Source organism: Ursus arctos, unplaced genomic scaffold (genome assembly GCF_023065955.2).
Source record: "Ursus arctos isolate Adak ecotype North America unplaced genomic scaffold, UrsArc2.0 scaffold_4, whole genome shotgun sequence".
Lineage (NCBI taxonomy): Eukaryota > Metazoa > Chordata > Mammalia > Carnivora > Ursidae > Ursus > Ursus arctos.
The window spans coordinates 94,400,700-94,425,216 of record NW_026623056.1 but is presented as its reverse complement, the minus strand read 5'-3'; the positions used below and the strand labels follow the sequence as shown (position 1 = coordinate 94,425,216).

At 52.3% G+C, this 24,517-nt stretch overlaps 1 protein-coding gene across 1 annotated transcript in view; it reads right to left on the bottom strand.

The window, feature by feature from the left end:
* COL6A2 (collagen type VI alpha 2 chain) overlaps window positions 1-10,316 on the bottom strand; it is a 33,615-nt gene extending 23,299 nt beyond the window's left edge. Inside the window, 1 exon segment of the mRNA XM_026507167.4 lies at window positions 10,089-10,316. The gene's annotated coding sequence lies outside the window, so the exon portion shown is untranslated.
* Between the last annotated feature and the right edge of the window lie 14,201 nt (window positions 10,317-24,517).

Genomic DNA, 24,517 nt, shown 5'->3' with positions numbered 1-24,517 from the left:
AGGAGGACCCAGACCCAGCATAGGTAGCTTGCCCAGCGTGCTCAGCTAACCGCCAGGCATCACAGCTCAGGGTCCACACTCTAGGTGTTTTTTTGTTTTTTTTTTTTAAGATTTTACTTATTTAGTTGAGAAAGCACATGAGCACAAGTGGCTGGGGAGAGAGGGGCAGAGGGAGAGGGAGAAGCAGACTCCTCATTGAGCAGGGAGCCCAATGCGGGGCTCTATCCCAGGACCCCAAGATCATGACCTAAGCCAAAGGCAGATGCCCAACTGACTGAGCCACCTGGGCAGCCCGGGGTCCACACTCTGGGCACCCATGGATGACACTTCCATTCAATAAAAATGACAAGAGCAGCCTGGGAACAGACCAAGAGCCAGACAACAGTCTTTCCAATATACATCAAGATTTCATATTTTTAAAGTTTAAAAATTTTGATGGCCTGCTATTAGGTGTGCGATGTTTATAATTGCTATAGCTTCCTGCTGTATCAAAATTTCTATTAATACATGTCTTTTGTCTCTTGTAACTGGTTTTGATTCAAAGTCCATTTCATTTGATATTAGTACGGCCACCCTGCTCTCTTTTGGTTCCTATTTGCATGGAATAATGTTTTTAACCTATTTGTGTCTCTGGATGGAACGTGAGTCTCTTGTAGACAGCTGACCCTCAAACAGTGTGAGGGTCGGGGTGCTGGCCCCCCTCCCCACACAGTTGATAACCTGCATATAACTTTTGACTCCCCCAAAACATCACTCCTAATAGCCTACTGTTGACCGAAGCCTGACTGATAAGACAGCAGCTGAAGGATGCATATTGTGTGTGCGTATTATGGATTCTTACAGTAAAGTAAGCTAGAGAAAAAATGTTGGGAAATCATACAGAAGACAAAACACATTACGGTACTGTACTGTAAAAAATCTGCATAGAAGTAGACCCGTATGGTTCAAATTCATGCTGTTCAAGGGTCGGCTGCTGTTGATCGTGTTTTTTAATAATCTGTTTTGCCAGTCTCTGTCTTTTGATTGAAGAGTGTGATTTGTTTATAATTAAAGTCACTACCAGTAAGGAGAGACTTCTGTCATTTGCTATTTGTTTTCCATATATCTTAGAGATTTTTATTTCTCATTTTCTGCATTACTGTCTTTTTTTGAATTTAGTTGATTTTTCTAGTGAAACATTCACATCCCTTCCTCATTTCTTTTTGTGTATAATCTTTAAATATTTTCTTTGTGGTTACCATGGGGGGTTATATTGAACATCCTAAAGTCATAATGCTCTAATCTGAATTTATAGCAGTTGTCACAAAACTACATTTAAAAAAAATATATTTTATTTATTTATTTGAGAGACGGAGAGAGAGCACAAACAGAGGGGAGAGGCAGAGGGAGAAACAGACCCCCCGTTGAGCTGGGAGCCCAATGTGGGGCTTAATTCCAGGACCTGCTGATCACGAGCTGAGCCGAAGGCAGATGCTTAACCATCTGAGCCACCCAGGTGCCTCACAAAACTATATTTTTATACCTTGTGTGTTCAAAGCATAACCAAATATTATTTTTAATGCATTAGTTCCTTAAATTATATAGGAAACAAAATGTGGAAATACATACCATTACCACGGTAAATTAGCTTTTATAATTGCTCATGTGTTGATCTTTACTGAGACCTTTACTTCTCTACGTGGCTTCAAGTTACTGTCTAGTGTCCTTTTATTTCACCCTGCAGGACCCCCTTCAGCATTTCTTGTAGGTCAGCTCTAGTAGTAACAAACTCCCTCAGCTTCTGTTTATCTGGGAATGTTTTAATCTTACCCTCACTTTTAAAGGACAGTTTTGCTAGATATAGAATTTTTGGGTGACAGGTTTTTTTTCTTTTAGCATTTTAAATATTATCAGTCCACTGCTTCTGGTCTCCCAAGTTTCTGATGAGAAATCTGCTAATAATCTTATTGAGGATCCCTTGAATATCATGAGTCACACCTCGTTTGCTGATTTCAAAATTTCTCTTTGTCTTGGCTTTGGGTAGTTTGATGATGACATGTCTCAATGTGAGTCCCTTTGAATTTATCCTCCTTGGAGTTCATTGAGCTTCTTGGGCTTTATGTTCATGTCTTCATCAAACTGGGAAGTTTTGAGCCATTATTTCCTCAAATACTTTCTCTGTTGCCTCTTCTCCCTCTTCTCCTTCTGGGACTCCCATATCATACATGCAGGTTCCTTAGGCTCTGTTCACTTTTCTTTAATCTTTTTTCTTTCTTTTTCTTAGACTCAATAATCTGCATTGTCTTATCTCCAACTTCACTGGTTGTTTCTTCTGTCTGCTCAAATCTGCCTTTGATTTCCTCTAATGAAATTTCCATTTTAGTTATTGTATTTTTCAGCTCCATTATTTCTTTTTGAATTCTACCATAGGTTCCTCTTTATTGATATTTCCATTTTATTCAGACATTGTTTCCTTGACTTCTTTAATGCTTTTCTTTAGTTTTTTGAGCATCTTTAAGATGGTTGTGTTCAGGTCTGTGGCTACTAGGCCCACCATCAGGTCTTCTTCAGGGATACTTTGTTGGTTTATGTTTTTTTTTTCCCTTTGAATGGGCCCTACTTTCCTGTTTCTTTGTGCTTTGTGATTCTTTTGTTGAAAACTGGACATTTGAATCTAATAATGTGCTATGTCTGGAAATCAGATTCTTCTTCTTCTCCAGGGCTTGCTGTTTGTTTATTTATTTATTTTATTGTGGCAGGCTGTCTCTGTGCCAAGGATCAGCCTGAAGTTTAGGTATAAGGTGTTCCAGGTGTTTCCTGGGCACACATCTTCCCTGAACATGTGCAGTGCCCATCCAATTTCCCCTGTATATGCAGTTGCATTAGAATGTCCTAGTCTTCAATGTCTGATTTTAGTATATGTGCTGCCAAAGCGAGCACTTAGTCTTCAATGTCTGACCACCCCCCAAAAAAGAAAGAAAAAAGTGAATAGGGGAAAAAAAAGTGCCAATACTTAAAATCCCCTGGAATAAATGCAGCCAGAGAAGGAAGGGAGGGGCTTGCAATAGTGGGAGAAGGTGAAACAACAATGGCAGCTTCCATGGGTTTAAGGAGAAAATATCATAGAAAGTATCTTCTCTGATCACAATGAGATGCTGTTAGAAGTCAATAACAGAAGAAAAACTGGAAAATTCACAAAATTGTGGAAGTTAAACAACTCACTTTTAAGCAACCAGTAGATCAAAGAATAAATCACAAAGGAAATTAGAAAATACTCAGAGATCAATAAAAATGAAAACAAAACATGGGAGAATGTGTGGAACACAGTGAAAGCAGTGTTTAGGAGGAAATTTACATCTATACATGTTTTCATACAAAAACAAAAAAGAGCTCAGGGATACCTGGGTGGTTCAGTCAGTTAGGAGTCTGACTCTTAACTTCCACTAAGGTCATGATCTCATGGTTATGAGGTCGAGCCCTGAGTCAGGCTCTGCACTCAGTAGGGAGCCTGCTTGAGATTGCTTCCCTCTGCCCCTTCCCCTGCTCATGCGCAAGCACAGGGTGCACATGCTCTTTCTCTAAAATAAATTTAAAAATCTTTTAAAAAATTAAAAAAGAACCAAGAAAGAGCTCAAATCAACAACTTAATTGTACAGCTTAAGGAACTGGAAAAAGAAGAACAAATGAAACCCAAAGCTAGCAGAATGAAAGAAATAATAAAGATTAGAGCAGAGTTACATGAAATAGATGACAGAAAAACAACAGAGAACATCAGTGAAATGAAAAGTTGATTTTTCAAAAAGATCAACAACATCGACAAACCTTTAGTGAGATGAACTAAGAAAAAGAGAGAGAAGACTCAAATTATTAAAATCAGAAATTAATGTGGGAACATTACTACCAATTCCACAGAAATAGAAAGGATCATAGGAGGGAACTATGAACAATTGTACACTTACGAGCTGGATAATCTAGGTGAAATGGACAAATTCCTAGAAACACAAAACCTCCAAACCATGAAGAAATAGAAATTCTGAACAGATCTGTGCTGAGTAAGGACATTGAATCAGTAACAGAAAATCTCCTGACAAACAAACAAACAAACAACCCTAAATCTGATGACTTCACTGGTGAATTCTACTAAACATTTAAAGAAGAACTAACATCAATACTTATCAAACTTTTCAAACAAAGTTAAAGAGGAGGGAATATTCCTTACTCATTCTATGATGCCAGCATTACCCTAATGCCAAAGTGAGACAAAGACACTACAAGAAAAGGAACTACAGACCAATATTCCTATTGAATACTGACATGAAAATCTTCAGCAAAATATCAGCAAACAGAATTCAATAAGATAGTAAAAGGATTAAACATGAGCAAGTGGCATTTATTCCTGGAATGCAAGGATGATTCAACATATGAAAATCGATCAACGTAATATAACCCACATGATCTCAAAAAATCTTTTGATAAAATTTACATCCTTTCATGATAAAAATACCTGAAAACTGGGAATAGAAAGAACCCACCTCAATATAATAAAAGTCATATATGAAAATGCCACAGCAAACATAATGCTCAATGGTGAGAGACTGAAAGCTTTTCCTCTAAGATCAGGAACAAAGCGAAGATGTCTACTTCCATCCCTTTCTATTCAACATAGTATTGGAAGTCCTAGCCAGGCAAGAAAAAGCCATAAAAGGCACTCAAACTGGAAAGGAAGAAGTAAATTATCCCTGTTCACAGATGATATGATCTTATATGTAGAAAACCCTAAGGATTCCGCAAAAGGAACTGTTAGAATAAACAAACTGAGCAAAGTAGCAGACCACAAAATCAATACACAAAAATCCGCTGCATTTCTATATACCAACAACGAACAATGGAAAACAATTCCATTTACATGAGCGTCAAAAGAATAAAACACTTAGGAATTACCTTTACCAAGGAAGTAAAAGACTTATTCACTGAAAACTATAAAATCTTTCTGAGAGGAATTAAAGAAGATAAAAACAAATGGAAAGATAGTCCATGTTCATGGATTGGAAGACCACATTAGGATGTCAATACCACCCAATGTGATTTACAGGTTTAATTCAATTTCTATGAAAATCCCAATGATGATTTTTGCAGAAATAGAAAAAGCCATTCTAAAATTCATAAGAAATCTCAAGAGACCCTGAATAGCATAAACAATTCTAAAAGAGAAGACCAAAGCCAGAGGACTCACACTTCCTGATTTCAAAACTTACTACAAAGCAACAGTAATGATAACAATGTGGTACTAGCATACAGACCAATGGAGTCAAACAGAGCCCAGAAATATACTCTTGCCTTTACATTCAAGTACTTTTCAAAAAAGTACTTGATCATGCAGTGGGGGAAAAGACAGTTCTTTAGAACAAATGGTGTGGTGAAAACTGGGCATCCACAAGCAAAAGAATGAAGCTGGACCCTTACCTCACACCATACACAAAAATTAATTCAAAGTGGATCCATGATCTAAATGTAACACCTAAATCTATAAAACTTTTAGAGAAAGTATAGGGCAAAAAATTCACAAGCTTGCAGTTGGTAATGATTTCTTGGATGTGAAACCAAAAGCACAAGCAACTAAAGAAAAAAATAGGCAAACTGGACTTTAGGAAAAATAAAACATTTTGTGTATGAAAAGACACTATCCACAGAGTCAAAAGGCAACCCTATAGAATGGAAACAAGTCTCTGCAAATTACAGATGTGATCAGGGATTAGCGTCCAGAATATATACAGAACACCTAAAACCCAACACCAAAAATTTGATTCAAAAATGGACCAAGGGGACGCCTGGGTGGCTCAGCCGTTAAGCGTCTGCCTTCAGCTCAGGGCGTGATCCCAGCGTTCTGGGATCGAGGCCCACGTCAGGCTCTTCTGCTGGGAGCCTGCTTCTTCCTCTCCCACTCCCCCTGCTTGTGTTCCCTCTCTCACTGGCTGTCTCTATCTCTGTCAAATAAATAAATAAAATCTTAAAAAAAAAAATGGACCAAGGACTTGAACAGACCTTTCTCTACAGAAGACATACAAACGGCCAATGGACACATGAAAAGATGCTCAACATCACTAATTATTACAGAAAAACAAACAAAATTGTAAGGATATCACCTTACACTCATTAGGATGGCAAATATTTAAAAAACCCAGAGAATAACAAGTGTTGGAGGATGTGGAGAAACTGGAAGTGTTGGTGGGAATGTAACATGGTAGAACCTCTCTGGGCAACAGCAGGTAGTTCCTCAAAAAAATAAAAATAAAATTGCAACATGATCTAGCAATTCTGCTTCTGGCTATATCCCCCCCCGCCCCCCGCCGCCAAATTAAGAGCAAGATCTCAGAGAGATATTTGTATACCCATCTTCATTGTTCACATTAGTGATTATTCACGACAGGTAAAACAGGGAGGAATCCAAGTGTCCGTGGACGGATGAATGGATAATCATACCGTGGTACATTCACACAACGACGTGATCCAGCCTTATGGAGGATCCAATATGGAGGAACCCTGAGGACATGAGGCTCAGTGAGATAAGCCAGCGACAAAAAGACTAATACTGTGCAATTCTAATCCTATGAGATACTTAGATCATCTAAAAAATCAGAGGGATAGAAGGTAGAATGGAGGCTGCCAGGGACTGGGGGAGGAGGGAATGGGGAGTTAGTGCTTAATGGGTATAGAGTTCCTGTTTTTCAAGATGAACGGAATTTCAGAGATGAATGGAGGTAATAGTAGCACAAGACTACGAACACCGCTCAACTCTACACTTCAAAATGGTTCAGATGATACATTTTAGGTTATGCACATTCTACCACAATTTTTAAAAACTGGGGGAAAAGCTCTTGCAGATTAGTAGAACTGAGCACTCGTTAGGAGCATGGGGGAAATCATAACCAGGCAAATGGTCAGTCATCAAAAAACGCTGAATGCACAAAAATCAAGGACGTGCAGACAGACGGACAGCACACCATTCCTCATCCGTGACCCTGGCACACAAGAAAGAAAAAACGGCACCACCAAACCGCAGTGCTTCCTGCTGTGGAGAATACAGGGTCCTTCCTCACTTTTCTGGTGAGTATCTGACTACAGGCGTGAAAGCCTGGACACTTTTCAGAGCTTAAGACCCAGAGTCTGAGGGCTTCAGAGGGGAGGGGGTGAGGGGATGGGTTAGCCCGTGATGGTAGTAAGGAGGGCATGTGTTGCACGGAGCCCTGGGTGTCATAAGCAAGTAATGAATCATGGAACTTTACATCAAAAACTAAGGATGTGCTGCATGGTGACTAACATAACATAATAAAGAATTATTATTAAAAAAAAAAAAAAGACCCAGAGTCTGCTCTCCTAGCAGCAGGGGCCCCTCACAGCTGGATGCCTGCCCTCCACTTGCTTAATTCAGCCACTGCCGTGGGCCACCACGAGGGTGACCCAGTGGTGCGGTGTGGAGTGCTGACATGTTTCAGGTCAGCGGGGAGGGTGTGCGTACAGTCTGTGGAGAATGTCGCTGTATGATGTGGCCCAATGCCAGCACTCACCCCTAGGGTGGGGGCGGGGCTCCCCCAGGCGCTGTTCAATGAGCGGCATCCCAGGACCCCGGCTTCTTTGCAGGTGTGCCCCCACCAGGGTTCCCCCAACCCCCGACGGCTTTGTACACATGTGTGAGAGAAGCCAAAGAAAGGGCTGATCCACCGAAATGTGGAAAGAATCAAACTATTTGTGGTTTTCTTAAAATAATCAAAAGAGGGGGGCGCCTGGGTGGCTCAGTCAGTGAAGCATCTGCCTTTGGCTCAGGTCATGATTCCAGAGTCCTGGGATCCAGTCCCACATCCGGCTCCTTGCTCAGCGGGGAGCCTGCTTCTCCCTCTGCCTGCTGCTCCCCCTCCCTGTGCTCTCTCTCTGTCAAATAAATAAATAAATAAATAAATAAATATTTAAATAAATATTAAAAAAAAATCACAAGAACTAGGTTTTTCCAACATCAAAAAGCATTTTGTGGGTACAAACGCAGTCTTTCCACACTCTGTGCCCTTGGAGATCCTCAGCCGTCCTGGCAGGTAGAAAGGGCAGGTGCTTGGAAGCCCGGCCTGGTTCTGCAGATGAGAAAATGCTGGCTGGGGTAGGGCCAGGCCACACCCTTTGCCACAGCCCTGGGACGAGCCTCGGGCCCCTGCTCCTTCTCCCAGGCACTGGCTGTCCCTTCTCTGACCTGCCCAGCCCAGGGAGCTCGTCTGAAGGCCTCCCTGCTGCCCACAGCTCCCCGAGAAACACAGAGCTGCCCCTGTTGGCCAGCGAGGCAAAGTCACGGCTGGCTGTGACAGGCACTGCCCAGTGCAGGGGCCTGAGCTCTGCCCAACCAGGGGGCCCAGGGGCAGGAGCCTGACTCTGTCCCTGCACATGGCCTTCCCTGTAGCTTCCCAACAGACACCCCCAACAATGGCCCCTGCCCTGCCGGGGGCTTCGCTGGCATCCCAGGGTATTTTCCCTAGCAGAGGGTGGCAGCTTCACGGTAGCCAGAAGGGCCCAGTGGCCCATCAGCACCTGAGTCCTGCCAAGGGGACACACTTGGGCCCTTTGTGCCCACCCGCTCCAGTCCGGCCTGGGAGACTGCAGGCCACCTAGGCTGGGGCTCAGGCCCACTCCCCGGCCCTACCCTCCTGCCTCTGGGTGACGTCAGGGAGGCAGACAGCAAGGAAGGCAGGCAGTGTCCCTCCTCAGAGCCCCAAATGCCTGTCCTGCCGCCTGGCCTGGGAGAGATGAGGCTGCGTATAAGCCCCAAATGCCTTCTGCTTGTTGTGAAACAAATGTTAAGACCACCTCTGGGCCCAAACTCCTTTATGGGAAGAAAAAAGTCACAAATCTGTGGATCTCCAGCTTCCTTGTTTTGGCTATTAACCTAAAAGTGAAGCTCCTTTCCTTGGGGACACTGGGCTGGTCAGGAGTGTGGGTGCTGGAGCCGGCGGTGTTCTCACTGGCTATGGGGGATGGTATCCCGTGTGGGCTCCGGGCAGGATGGCCCGCACACCTGCGGCACCGCGCCCTGCTGGTTTTTGTGTTATTAGCAGCAGCAGAGAGCTCTCGGCAGGTGACCCACCCAATCCCACCCCAAAGCCGTGCTCTGAGTGTGCTGGGCCCCCAGGTTTCTGCTGAACTGAGTGAGGAGTCCTGGAGGGTGTGGAGTCTGGCGTAGCTGGGGAGCCATCACCAGCCCATGAGCCTGGGGTCCTCCTTCACTCTGATGTCCACCGTGCAGCCCCCTGCTTTGTCTCCCCTAACAGACTTGGGGTGTGTGTGTGGGGGATGCCTGGTGGGCCACTTTCAGCCTCAGAGGAATGGGGGACAGGCTGGGCTCCTGCTGATTCCGGGTGGGGGTCAGGTGCTGGTGTGACCTGTCCTCTCCACTAGGTGTCAGAGACCCTCTATCACCTGGGGAGTGCCTGGGCGAGCTCACTGTAGCCACGGGCACTCCACCCAGAAAGAGGAGGAACGGCCTCTCCCTCTTGAACCCGGGGAGACCCTGCACCCAGTTCCACGTGAAAAGGTTGGACTTCCCGTGGGGGTGACTTGGGCTCCTCAGTCCTCTGAATGTGATCTCCAGGCCAGAGATAAAACCAAACCTCCCAGGAACCAGCCAGGGGTCCCACCGCAGACGCTGAGCCCCTCGGGGCTGTTTGGTGACCCACTGGGGGCGGTGACGCGAGGGCTCCCCAGCCGTCCCATCAGACAGCTCGAGAGCTGCAGAGTCTTAGCAGGGAGCCCAGGAACAGGGAGGAATCCCACCCCCACCCGCAGCCCCAGCCCTGCCCCAGAAGGGGCAAAGGGGGCGGTCAGACAATTACCTCTGCGGCCCCTGGCCCCAACGCGCGACGCACCTAAGGAGCGGACGTGGGGAGCTCTGAGGGAGGGTGAGTGGGTGAAATGCGGCCGCCAGGCCGGCGTGCCCCCCACGCCCGGGCCCCTCGGGGAACTCGCTGCCACGGGGAGACCAGCCCGCCCTGCCTGGGAGGCCCTCGCCCGGTCACAACTCGCCAGAGCGCGGCCGCGGCTCCAGGCGGGTCCCGGGCCGGCCGAGCGGCGCTTACCTGACCCCGGAGCGCGCGGGGCGCTCGCTGGACACGTCTCGAGGAGCTCAGGGTCCTGGCGGCCGAGACGCGGGCTCCGAGCGGGCAGGAGGGAGGGGGCCGCGGAGGGGGCCGCCCACTTTATACCACTCCCGCCTCCCGCTGGGGCCGCGCCCCGACAGCGCGTACCAGCGGGAGGCGCTGCGGCCCCGCGGATGGCCGGTCGGGGGGCGGGGAGGGGGCGAAGGGGCCAGGGGCGGAAAGTGAGGGCGGTGGGGTGAGGAGGGGTGGGGCGCGGGGGGGGCGGTGGAATGGAGGCTGCTGGGGGGGGATGAGTGGGTGGAAGTGAGGGTGCTGGGGTGGGGCGCAGGGGCGGGGTGCGGGGGGAATGGAGGGGCGGGGTGCGGGGGGGGCGGTGGAATGGAGGCTGCGGGGCGGGGATGAGTGGGTGGAAGTGAGGGTGCTGGGGTGGGGCGCAGGGGCGGGGTGCGGGGGGAATGGAGGGGCGGGGTGCGGGGGGGCGGTGGAATGGAGGCTGCCGGGGGGGGGGATGAGTGGGTGGAAGTGAGGGTGCTGGGGTGGGGCGCAGGGGCGGGGTGGAGGGTGGACGAGTGGTTGGAGATGAAGGCAGTGGGGTGAGAGGAGGGGCGGGGTGCAGGGGGTGGGAATGGAGGGTCGGAGGGGTGGGTGAGCGGGTGGAAGTGAGGGCAGTGGGGTGGGGCGGAGGGGCGGGGTGCGGTGTGCCGGGGAGACAGAGGGGCGCCACCAGGACGAGGAATGCGGGAGGGAGGACGGAGGGCCGAGGGGGCCACGGCAGGGAGCGGGACGGGGCGGGACGGGGCGGCGCGGCAAGGGGGGCGCGCTGCCACCTCTCCTCGCACTAGTCCGGCCGAAGTCACCAGATCCTGCGTTCCGGCCGCCGCGGGTCTTCACGGCCCTCTGCGCCACCCTGCCTCACGGGTCCCTCCTGGACCGCGTTCCCGCCACTGCTTGGACTTCAGGCCCCCGCCTGACTGCCTGCTGCCCCCTCCCCATTTCCAGGGCGACCTGACCTGGGATGTTGGGAATCGCGCCCTGCCCCTGGACTGGCGAGGGCCCCTGGGACTCGCCCCTGAGTGGACCTGCGGGTCCTCGTGCCCCGCAGTGTGCCCCTAGCTCAGCCCTCATCCGGGAACACGTGGCTCCAGTTCTGTGACCCTGCGCGTCAGAGTTCGTGTCCCCGCCCAGGGCTCCCCGCTCCCCTGGGCCTGAGAGGGTGGTGGTCAAACAGTTGGGGGCAGGCTGGGAAAGGGCAGGGGGTCCAGGACAGCGAGAGCCGCAGGTGCTGTGGGCAGGAGTGAGGGCCTGGAGGGTGCAGACTGAGGGGCCCCCTCTTCGCGGGAACTCCACAGAGGGGCGTGGTGCTGGGCCCTGAGGCCACCGTGATGTCCTTATCTGAGCAGTCTTGGAGAGGGGGAGAGGGGTCCCTGGCAGAGCTGTGGTGGGGATCCCTGCTCCCCGGCCTGGAGTGGCTGACCCCCAGGGCCAGGGGCCTCTTTGAGGTGGGGTGCAGGCAGGGCTGGGCAGAGGACCTTGGGCTCTGGGACAGTGGGGAGGGGCCGCTGCAGCTTAAGAGCAGTTTTGCACACCTCTGATTTCGCCGCCCTCCCTCCACCCCCCAAGAGGAGAGCCATCCCAGAAATTCTTGGTCAGCTGTGTGGGCCCCAGGGGCTGCCTTCTCTGCATGCATGCCTTCTGCTTCTTTCCGTCTGCACCCCGAGTCTGGTGCACCCAGCTCCCACGGCCTGGCCAGGCTATAAGGTGGCTAGGGCAGGGGTCTGAGGAAGCATCTTCGTGTTTTCAGGGAGCCCAGCCATAGACCCAGACTGTTCAGGCAGAGGGGCTCAATATCCCCTATGAGGAGGGATAGGCCACGCCTACAGCTGCACAACAGAAAGACCCCGCTCCCGTGTCCAGAGGGCCTGCTAGTTGTGCCCTGGCCCCAGCAAATGGCATCCCACCTGCTCCTGGCTCCCAGAGCCCCACTCAGCCTGGCGCACTATCCGTGCCTGCTCTGCCTTCCACTGCCTGCCCTCCCCGGGCAGCACTGGTCTCCCCCCTCTTCCACCACAGTGTTTTTCTGTGTGCACTGGATGCCCTGAGCCAGGAGCACGGAGGCGGGTGCGTGAGTGTGTGTCTGTGTGCACTTGTCAGTGCGACACCGTGGCGAGTATGGGCTGTCTTCCCCCCAAGGAGACCTACAGCATTTCCTTGGGTGACTGGATTCATCCCCAGAGTGTCATCGCGGCCTCTCTGTTGGAGGGAGGTTTTGCGGCCAGGTCTTAAAGAGATCTTGGCTGAAAAGTTGGTCACACTGGGTCCCCTAGTCAACAGTTCCACCCAGTGGTCATTTCCCTGGTCCCCAAGTATGTTATCGTAAGTCCCATACCTGGCCATTGGAGTGACTGGGATCTGGCCTGTGTGGTCATGGACATGGTAGTGGGGAGATCCAGGAGGAGCTTGGATGCTGCCCCCTCCACAGCCCAGAGAGCAAACCACAAACAACATGGCGTCCCCGAGGGTTGAGACCTGGAGGATGCAGGGGTAGTGGGCCTCGCAGAGACCAGACGGAGACAGGTCCTGGAGAGAGTCCGTAGGCCACTGAGGCTTAACCAAGCCCCACCTCCTCTGCTGTGCTGGGCCTGGAATTCTGGTTGTAGCGGGGTAATCAGGCCATCAATTGACGCCTGCATTTTCTCCATCCCAGTTAGGAAAGACAAGCAGGAACAGTTTGCATTCACACGGGAGGGATGATAATACACAACTGTGGTTTGGGCTCAGGCCACGTGAACCCTCCTTTCTGTCCTAATGTGGTCCGGGAGGCTGGGGCGCCTGGACACCCCCAGGACAGGACGCCATACTGACTGGGCAGGTCAAGGGAGAGGAGGCTCGTGTGCTGGAGGCCTCAAGACACTTATGCTCCGGAGGGCAGGAGTTGAGCCCTGTGAAAACCCAGAGGTCTGTACTTCAGGAAGTTTCTAGGGGTCCAGTGGTCAAGGGCATGCTGGGATATCCCTGAAATGAAAAGACAGATTGCCTCATGTTGTATCTTCTACTCCAAAGAAGGACGCACGGGCCTGGCAGGACTTTGGGTTCTGAAGGCAATTCGTTCCCCTCTGAGGAGTACTGCTCTGACCCACATCTCAGGTGACATGAAGGCAGCCAGCTGTGGGACTGGGGGCCGGGGGTGGGGGACAGGAGCAGAAAATGTCTGTGAAGCAGGCATAGGCTGGGTGCAGGCAGCCCTGCTGGGACCATGTGGTTCTGCAAATGTTCATGAGGGAAAAGGTGCCCCGTGGAAGGCCCTGTGGGGCCTTGCTGGGACACGGCCTTGCTTCTGTGCAGGGGTCCTTCTGTAGCTGCTATCAGCCAGTGGGCCGCCATATTGAGTTCCGGACTGCCTCTCCAGGCGGTAATGAGAGCATTAATCAGACGATAGCGCCTGCCTCCCAAGGAGTGTGTCTCACGCAAGACACTGCATACACAGCTTGAGAACACCCTCATTGCCCTCAGCTCTAGAGGAAACAAGCCAGAGAGCTGCAGAAACCTTCCCGAGACCGCACAGCCTGCTGGCAGAGAGGCAGGTCCTAGGGGCAGGACTTGCCTCATGTCTCCAGGTCTGCAGGGCAACGCCCGGCTCCGAGCGGGCCCTGGCAGGGGTGCTGAATCAGCAAATCCCGGAGCCTTCAAACTCGGCCTCCACAGGGCCCTGTGGTTCTGTCAAGAATCCTGAGGGGACTGAGACCCTGAGAAGTGCCCCCTGGGGACAAGCAGTGGTCCATCCAACCATGAAGACCAATATGGCCTCCAGCTGTGGCTTTATGGAGACAGCTCTGGAGGGTGTGAGTGCTGGTCTTTACTGTCTCCTGGCCTGAGGAGCCCCCCCTTGTCTGCCACAGATTTGTTCTCCTTGATTTGCTCACTCTAGAACTGCAGGTGGGCTTGTCAGCTCCCTCCTCATCAGGCCCCTCTGCCCTCGCAGCCCAGAGTCTTTGCGGGGGGAGCTTTGACCGCCACCATCCCAGCACCCACACCGTCCCCTCGTTCCTGCCTGGGTGTTCCTGCAGGCAGAGGGGGGATAGCTCCGGGAGTGTGAGGTGCAGAGGGATGTGGAGGGGCACCCGGGTCACCCTACCTCAGGCAGGTGTCCCGAATCCGAGGGCCTGGCTGGCTTCACCCTGCTGCTGTCTGTGCCAAGGGCCTGTAGAGGTGGGCACTGGGGTGCTCACAGCACCCCATGTGGTTTGTACTCTGCTGTTTCCAGAGAGGAAGCCCATCCAAGATCATGTGACTGTGCCATTTTGCTGCTTTTGACCGTGTTGGTGGGGAAACGGCTCCCAGATGAGCAGCGCAGATAGTCTGGCGCTTGGAAGCCCGGCGGTAAGCCAAGATGATGCGTGGGAGCCGTGCAAGAAGAGCCTTCGGTCTTCGGACCATGGGTGCGCACTGGCCCGCCCACGGGACGGTTAAGGAACGCCGTTTCCTCCTCTGCCCACGTGTTCTCAGGCCGAGGGAGACCCGAGTGGTTCTGAGTGGACAGGCCCTCCGTGGCTTTCTCATGCTCCATCTGTCTCGTGGGACTGTCCTGGGCAGTGGGGCTTTGCTCTATGGCCTTAGAAATGCATTTCAGAAGACGCTTGTTTTCCTTTGCTCGCTCGTTCCCCTCCTCCACCCCAGCTGCTCTCCACTTCCTCCAGGGACATGAAAACGTTACAAAACCCACCATCCTGGGGCACATGGGTGGCTCAGTCAGCTAAGAGGTTGCCTTCGCCTTGGCTCAGGTCATGATCCCAGGGTCTTGGGATCAAGTCCCACGTCTCGTGTGGAGCCCCGTGGACTGGTGGAGAGTCTGCTTCTCCCTCTGCCTTGGCCCCTCGCCACCACTCGTGCCCTCTCTTCTGCTCTGTCTCTCAAACGAATAAATACCATCTTTAAAAAAAAACCCCACCACCCACAGGCAACGCATGGGAATCAGCGTGTCACGGTGTGGGTTCCCGTTGGTGATGGAGAGTGGGCTTCTATTTTTTTTTTTTTTAAAGCCAAAGCTATCTTGTTAGTCTTAATAATCCCTCTGGGTCTTGGGCGCCGAGGGCTTTATGTAGGTCTTCTAACTTTATGACAATACTTGGGTGCTGGAGAACTTGTTGTGCACATCTCCAGGGAGCCAGGACAGAGGCCGGGCACCTGGGGAGGGCCTGCAGGGGCCAAGGGCACCAGTGGGCAGGGAGGTCCGGGGACACGTGCTGCCGGAGGAGAGCTGCCCCCTTGTGCTCCCAGTGGATCCGTCTGGGCAGGGCAGTGCTCCCGAGGGGCCCTCACTTCCTCTGACATCTGGCTTTGGCCAGATGGTCGTTTCTAGGAAAGTGAAGCCAGCCTGAGAGCAGCAGCGGTCCAGGGTGGCTCCTGCGAAGCTCCCTGACCACACCTGACCTGGTCAGATCCTGCTGGTGAGAGTCTCCCACGGGACACGGGAGCCCACAGGGGAGACCAGGTCGGGGGAAGAACTTCTGGTCCAGGAAGGGGTTTTTTCCCCTCTGCCACCTCCAACTGTATGTAAACTACATGAAACTCGTTTATAAAATGTTTCAAAATATTTATGCCTCATTGAAAGCTCCTCTTAACCAGCTGCGCTTCACTGAATTGAAAGGGTCACCAGAACGTCACGCGCCTCAGTTTCCCACTGGCACAGGAAGGCCACACTGACGCACTCCCGGGCCTGGCCAGCCTGGGCGTGAGAACACCGGGGAGCCCTACCCCAGGGCTCCTTCTCAGGGGTCTGCCCTGGGAGGCAGGGTCGCCACCCCTGGAGTTGCAGCGAAAACTTGCCTTCGTGTGTTTTCCTAGGATGAGGCCAGGTTTCCTTGGATTCTCGAAGGTACGTGTAGTTGCACATTTTCAACAGACTGGGACACAGCAAACACAACTCATAATGTCGGTGTTTCCGTGGTGGTTTAGGAGGTCTGGAGCTGTCCTCCTCCTCGTCACTGTGATCCCCCCGCCACCCCCACTCCGTTACCTGTGTCTCTGCAACAAACCATCCCTACACTCCATGGATTTAACAACAACTATCTTTTGGGTAGGTTGACACTCCGGCTGGGCTTCGCTGAGCGGTTCCCCTGAGGGTTTCCCTGAGCTCATTCAGGGGGCGGTGGGCCGCAGAAGGCTTGGGACAAGGTGGTGTAGGATGGCTTCGCTTACAGATCTCGCAGGGTGGGCTCTCGGTCGGGGCCTTGCTGCGGCCTCTCTAGAAGGATCAGTCAGCTCCATTGCTGTGGAGGCAATATTGCCACAGAATGAGAGCAGAGCTCACAGACTCTTGAGACCCGGGCTCAGGAGTGATACCATCACTTGGCCACAGTCTGTGGGTCAAAGCAAGACAGAGGGTCACCCCTGACTCCAGGAATGGAGGCATAGACTCCAGCTCTTGGTGGGAAGAGCTGCAGGGATGACGTGACCACTGACCACCTCCACCACCGCTCCCGTCGCCCACTGCTCCATCCATCAGCGTCACCGCCTCCCCCCTTCCTCTCCCCAGGCAGGCAGGTAAAAGGCGTATTCGTGGTGGATAAATAGCGGTATTGGAAAGCTGTAAAGCCTGTCATTATGCCCCTCGCTTACGCCCACAAACCGTTGAGGGAGAAGGACGGGCAGAGGTTCTGGCGTCTGGGACTCTCCCATCACGGGGCGGCCAGTGGGGTCTGTCTGATGCAGGAGAGGATTGTGCCACCGTTTGTCAGTTCTGCTTACTTTTCTTTGCCGTTTAAAATTTTGCTAATTTTGAAATTTTACTAATGGTTGGCTTTCAACTTTTGTAATATTTATTCTTTTGGAAGCAGACAATGCACGTTCATTGTTCAAAATTCACAAGGTACCACAGGGCATGGGGTGAACAGCAGACTTCCCTCTCAGCCCACCCTGCAAGGTCTGACTGGGAAGAATCATCTCCAGGTTCACTCACATGGCCGTGGCAGGTCTCAGCTCCCGTGGCCGGAGACATGAGCCTCCCACCACAGTTTGCCACACACAACATGGCAGCTCAATTCCCCCAGGGTGGGAGCTGAGAGAGACAGGGAAAGAGCCCGTGAGAGAAGGCAAGAGAAGGAGACAGGTCTATCAAGACAGAAGCCAACATCTTTTCGTAAGCTAACCTCAGGATTGACCTATCACTTTTTCATGATCTGCTTGCTGGAAATGAGTCTGGGGTCCAGCCCACGCTCCAGTGGAGGGGGTTATGATAGGTCATGAATACCAGGAGGCAGTGTCACGAAGGCCATTTTAGAGACTGATTCCCTTTATAATTTTGTTTAGTGTGGGTCTGTGTTTTCAGTGTTCACCTGTCTCAATGGCTTTTTACTTAGCCTTCAGTTTTGAAGGATATTTCCCTAGGTGAGAATTCCATCTTAGCCATTACTTTCTTTTGATTCTCTAAAGATGACATTTCATTGTCTTCTGGCTTCCAGAGTCGTGGAAGATCTGTCTTTCCTTCATTCCACTGAAGATAATATGCCTTTCTTCTCTGGTTGCTCCTAAGAGTTCCCATTCTCTTCAGCTTGTAGCAGTTTTCTTGTGTTGTACCTACTCGCGGTGCTCTTTGCATTTACCCTGCTTGGCACGGGTAGATTTGTCTTTCACATCTGTGGAAAGATGTCCTTCATCAGTTGAACATCAGCCTTGAACATCAGTTTTAGAAATCCTTTAGAAAATCTCTTCAAGTACTGCCTCCACTCCATTCTGTCTGTATTCTCCATTTGGCCCTTTAATTTCACATATGTCAGGCATTTTCAAAGTCCCCCATATATATCCTATGCTCTTTTCTGTATTTGATATCTGTTCTTGATTTGTCCTTCAGTCTTGCCCATTTTCTATTGTATTTCTATTAATGTATTTCTATTAATGTATTTCCATTTTATCTTCAACTTACAGATTGCAGTTCTCTTACTCATTTGTCTGTCTCATCTTCCACTTTCTTGAGGTATTAATCACATTTGCTTTCAAGTCTGTATATGATAACTCCAAGTCTGTACATGATAACTCCAAGTCTGTACATGATAACTCCAAATCTATATATGATAACTCCAAGTTGTATATGATAACTCCAAGTTGTATATGATAACTGCAAGTCTGTATATGATAACTCCAAGTTGTATATGATAACTCCAAGTTGTATATGATAACTCCAAGTCTGCACATGATAACTCCAAGTTGTATATGATAACTCCAAGTTGTATATGATAATTCCAAGTCTGTATATGCTAACTCCAAGTTGTATATGATAACTGCAAGTTGTATATGATAACTCCAAGTTGTATATGATAACTACAAGTTGTACATGATAACTCCAAGTCTATATATGATAACTCCAAGTCTGTACATGATAACTGCAAGTCTGTATATGATAACTTCAAGTTGTATATGATAACTCCAAGTCTGTATTTGATAACTCCAAGTCTGTATTTGATAACTCCAAAATCAGGCCACCTGCGGGTCTGTTTCTGTCGTTTGTTTTTTCCTATAGTGTTGTGTGATCCCATCTCTTGACCAGCCTGGTGGTTTTTTATTAAATGCTGGACATTATATGTGAAAGATTGTCGAGGTCCAGCTCAGTGTTATCTTTTTTTTAAAAAAAAATCAGATTTAATTTTATTTTGGTGGGCAGTTAGTGCAGGGACAGATTGCCTTTTCCCAGTCAGGGGTTGATATGATTTGAATCTAGGTTTATCTCCGTGAAGACTGGGCTGTTTCCAGTTCTTCCGTACTCCTGGAATATAACTTTCTAAGGGACCCAGTTGCGAGCCTGGGGTGTTTATGTTCAACCAAAACTTTTGTTCCTTTAAGGGTCCTGAATTCTAGGTGTTATCTCCCTACCACTGAGAGATGGCAAAAGCTATGCTATACTTTTTTTTTTTAAGATTTTATTTATTTATTTTAGAGAGAAAGAGAGAGCACATACATGTGCATGAACGGGGGGGAGGAGTGGGGAAGGGAGAGGGAGAATCTCCAGCAGACTCCCCACTGAGCTCAGAGCCCAACACCAGGCTTGATCTCATGACCTGAGATCATGACCTGAGCCAAAATCAGGAGTCAGACACTTAACTGACAGAGCCACCCAGGTGCTCTTACGCTATGCTTTTTAAAAAACAGACTTATTGTGGTATATTTTGCTTAACAAAATTCATCCTATTCAGGTGTGTAATTCAATAATTTTTGGTAAATTTTTGGAATAGTATGATCATAAATCAGTTGTAGAACTTTTTCATCACCCCATAAACCCCTCATGCTTCTTACAGATAATCCCCTTTCCTACCCTCCATCCCAGGAAATCACTAGTCTACTTTCTGTCTTTCTATTTTTGCCTTTTTTGGATGCTTCCTATAGAATCCTCTACATTATTGTTCAAGAGTCAGGAATAAAGCAAACATCAGCTCTCACCGTGTTGATGGCTTGGTGGATTTGCGGATGCTTCTCTGTGCTCTCGTCAACTAAGTAAGAAATACGGTGACCAACTTTACACAAAGACTTTTAGACGACTTATATGAAATAAACAAATGCCTTGAAATACACATTATCTAACTAACCCAAGAAGAAATGGTCCTATGTTTATTAAAAGGGTTGAACTGATTATCTGAGAGGACTTCACCGGAGAATTCCAGCAAACTTTTAGGAAAGAAGTTAATACCCATCCTGTATAAACTTTTTCAAAAGATAGAGAAGGGAACATTTCACAACTTGTTTTATGAGGCCAGTATTACTCCCATACCCCAACCAGGTGACGATATCTCTGCCTGACGTCTCTCTGTCTGGGATGATGACCAGGCACAGTCCAGTCCCGGCCAGTCTGTCCGGCGAGAGCCGTGTCTCTGGCTGGTCTGTGATGATAGTGGTCAGGATGGTGCTGTCAAGGCATCGAGTGACCAGTTGTGAAGGGCACGGTCCTGGGCTCACACTGGGGCTCTGGGATGCTGGCTTCACAGCACGTTGTCAATGAGCCCTTCCACATGAGCAGCTTGGCGGGGTCCTGGGGTCGGCGCGATGTGGTTTGCGTCTTGAACTCTCAGGCATCTTCACAAGCTCGCTGGCGGTGTCAGCATGCGTGTTGCTGGCACCATCATGTGCACACTTTGTCCAGCTGAACCCGGGAGGCACGTGCAAGAGTCCTGTGTGGACAGAAGAAGAGAAAACCTGTCATTGGCTGAAGAGGGGCCCAAACTGCATTGACAAATCCTACTACCCATGGACTTCAGCTCACATTATTAGCAGTGTCCACTCATGCTTGGTGGCAAAATCAGAGGTGCTTTCCTGCAGGTTCCTCATTTTCCCAGCTCCCACTCGGCAGGGGGCTTGTCCCCACCTGGACTTACCTCCGCTCTTCTTTCCGAATCCGTGACCCCGCCAGCTCCTCCATGTGATCAGCGGGGTCAGCGCCTCATCGGCGTGGTGGCCACGTGCCCCCGCTCCCGCAGCGTGGCTTTGACCCGGCCCCCCGGGCCAGCAGAGGTGTGCAGGAGCAGATGGTGCCCGCCCCCTCCCACGAGAAGTCCCAGGGTGGGCAGGGCAGAGGTGACGGCAACCACAGGGTGGGCTGTGGGGCAAAGCCGGTGACATGTTCCTTGTGAGTGGTGGGAGCCTAGGAAATCCGAGCTTTGTTCCAGCTTTGGGGGGACAGGGCACTGGGTCCTCTTCCAGAGCTGGAGTTGGAGGCCTGAGGCCAGAGCTGACCTGGGGCATGTCCAGACCCAGAGAACAGACAACAAGTCAGGTTGCTGCTAAGACGCCAACGATGGGGAGGGGTCAGAAAGCAGAGGGCCCCCCCCCCCCCCGGGCACCAGTGTGCACGCAGCCCAGCATGAATGAAACACTCCCTGGGAATTAGGAGCACCTCGCTGCAAGGGGCCCTTGGACTCAGCTGGGGAGGGACGCCTGTCTCACAGCCCGACCCCTCTCCCCAGGCCGGGACTCTAGGACTTGTGCAAGGCTCCCTACAGTCAGGAAGGGGGAGACGCTGTAACAGCCAGTCCGTGTCCCGCTCCGCTTCCGCTGCAGGCGGACTCTCCCGGGCTTGCGCAGACCCCTCCCCTGGTCTGCACTCACACAGCCTGGCCCCCCCTTCTCTGTGGGCAGCTCTGGGAGGGAGGCTCATGACATCAGCCAGAGAGGGATCACTGCCCTTTGACGGACCCCCTCTCTGGCAGGAAGAAGATTTTAAACCGTCTGATAAATCAGGCCCTAACCAGAACCAGCTTATCCCAAGACTAACTGTCCTGAGACCCAGAACAAAGGAGCAGCATGGCTGAATTCCCCACACTCAAGGGGCGAGCCAGCGCTGTGGGCACTGACTGCAATGGATTTGCGAGTTGGAAGGGACTTCAAGAGAGCCCCAATTCCGGGGCTCAGGGCAATCATGAGTGTGGGATTTTCTGGAAAGCCACAGAGCCCTATCAGTTTCTCCCCGGGGTCAGGGACTCCCAGGCCAGGAGGGGTTCAGAGCTGCAGCTGTTACCCGCCCTCCAAATCCACAGCCTCTCTTCGCATGCCCTGAGTGATGCCCGGCTGTGGCTGTGTGGGCCCTGCCTTGTCATGAGCACAAGGCCACACGGACATGGTTGAGGTGAGGCCAGCCACATGTCACTCACCCTCCCTCCCTCTACCCACTCGATTCCACGTGCTTAACCACCCCGTGTGTCCAGACGGCGGCAGGGGCGGGAGGGACCATCTGGAGGTGAGGCAGGGTCTCGCGAGGGAACAACTTCACCTGGGGGCAATGCTCTTCTACCCGGAGAAGCTGACAGGTGAAGCCCAGTGGCCCTTAGGTCGCCTTTTCCAAGCTCTGGTCCCGCTGGTGAGTGTCTGAAGGGACCCTGCCTGTGAGTTCTTTGGGTCCCCAAAGGAGTTTGGGCTGAGGGCCTGGCTGCCCCACCCCCCAGAGTGGCACCAAGGCCGTGCCCATCACTGAGTCTGAGCCTGGACCATGGCAAAGCCCCCACTCCAGCCGGCTCTTCCTGGAGCACGTCTTCCAAGAGCTCTAAGACACCCCCCCCTTATCAGGGAACCCCGGCCACCTGCCTTGTCCTAGGTCCCTGCCAGCCTGTCCTCTCACTCAGCCTATGTCTGCTGACCTGGCCTCTCCTTCTAAGTGGACGCAGAGGTCCGCCTGGGGGAGGCCCTGGCCAATGGGGTCCTGCCAGATCCCGGGTCCTCCTGAGGCTTCTCCCCGCTGGTCCACACACGCCCCTGCAGCTGACAGTCCTGGGCTCAGCACTGGGTGACTTGGGGCCCAAAGTGAGAGGACCCGCTGGTCTGCCCGGCTTTGCCCTTGGGGCCTGGTCTATGGGGTGGGGCAGGCTCGGAGTGTCTGTGGGCAGCCGGCTGGCCTGGACTGGAGATCAGACGAGGGTGAGAGGGGCAGGCAGCTGCTGGTGGCCCTGGAGGACGTGGCACCGGCTCCAGAGCAAGTGGGTGAGGGTCAGTCCCTACGGGAGGAGAGGCCGACGGCCCGTGCAGCCTGCTAGCTCCGGGGCGGAGTGCAGCCTCCCAGGGGCCCCCTCCTTATTGTCCAGCCTTGGTTCCTGCACCCTCTGATCGCTGCTCACACACAACACCACTGGGAAGCCAGGTGCTCGGACCCCACCCATCTGCTGCGCTACCCGAGGCGGACCACTTGCTTCCTGGTTGCCTCAGTTTCCCCACCTGTACAGTAGGTGAGCATGTCCTATGAGACTGAGAGACGGAGCAGGTGCTCCCGGCTGTCCGCTGCGGTCCTCTCGTCCCCGCTAAGAGCAGGGGAGAGGGCATCCCCACTCAGTGTGCAGCCAGCAGGAGGCCTTATCACTGAGTCCCCTAATTCCGGGCAGGTGAAATGCAGCAGCCCTCGAGGTCAGGGGTGCCTGTTCTCCCCGCCCTCCCTGGGCAGCAGCCGCTGCGGTGCACACTGGACCCTGCGGAAGTGTCCTTGGGGCAGCTCCTCTTTCCTGCTCCCGATGGGCGCCCACGACTGAGCTCTGACGGCAGCCGTCCTCACGGCCCCTGGATGTCAAGTACTGTACGTGCTACTCGCTGGCACGGGCATCCCCACTGTCTGGGGCTGGAAGGCGCTGGGGCTCTGAGCTGGCTGCTGCTGGCCCGGGCAGCACGGGCAGGGGGAATGCCAGGAGCCTGGGCGCCAGAGAGGGGGTGACTGGCCAGCCCCGCCCACAGCAGAGACCCCAAGGCAGGGCTCCACTCCTCCCTGCTCTGGGCCCACCCCTCCGTTCCCAGTGCTGGGGACTGGGGGGTAGGGGAGTCCTGTGGGGCCGGGAGGAAGCCTCGCATCCATCCCTAGCCCACTGCTCTGGGAGACGTGGCCACAGTCCCTCCCCCGGGGCAGCCGAATTGGCCATGGCGATTCCCGTGATGACACACTTTCCGGAATCCGGGCAGTCGAGCTGTGTTAGTAACTCAGAGAAAATGTTCCGAAGGTGGTTGGGTCCAGGTGAATGTGTCACAGCAAATTTATCAGAAAGAAACGTGGCTGTTTGTGAGTAACTGTGGAAACAAGCCCCACACTTGCTGCCGAACAGACCTTCTGTGTCTGGTACTCGGTGCCTGCGAGTCTCGTCCTCTACCGCCTTGTCCCATAGAAGCCCCTTCATGCCCCAGGAGGTCTCCGGGGTCCTCGGTGCACACACCACTCCCGCCCCCCAGCCCCGGCATGCAGCTGGGTCTGGCCCCTCCGTGGCCATTCCGGGCTGCCGTGTTGCACCTGCCACGTCGCACCTGCAGGTGTGAAGAAGCTCGCCAATCAGTTGACCTCAGGATGAGGTGACCTGTGTAGTTCTGACCGGGTCGCCCAGCCCTCATGGAGCAGTTTTCTCCGGCTGGAAGCAGGAAAGGAAGCCTGAGGGTGGGGAGCCCCAAGGAGTTCAGGGTGAGGGAGGTGGGGGTTCTCGTGGCTGAGGTGGAGGGGCCTCACAGAAGGAGTCGGCAGTGGTCCCCAGCCAACAACCAGCCAGAAGACCTTGTCCTACAGCTGCAGGGAACTAGGTTTGGCCGGTGACCCAAATGAGCTGGGGAGAGGGTTCTCACAGCCTCCCGATTGGACCCCAGCCCCCGGCTTCTCAGCTGGAGTGTGGACTAGGAGGGGGTGCCACGTCCGGTGCAGAGTGTGTGGGAAACGAATACAGTCCTGGGGGCCCCCTCCTGCCACGCCCAGGGGCCACCATCCCCCTGCGAGCCTGGCAGCGTCTCCACACTGCCCTGCAGGCCACCATCACCCTCCGAGCCTGGCAGCGTCTCCACACTGCCCTGTAGGCCACCATTCCCCTGCGAGCCTGGCAGCGTCTCCACACTGCCCTGCACGGCCACCATCCCCCTGCGAGCCTGCAGCGTCTCCACACTGCCCTGCACGGCCACCATCCCCCTGCGAGCCTGGCAGCGTC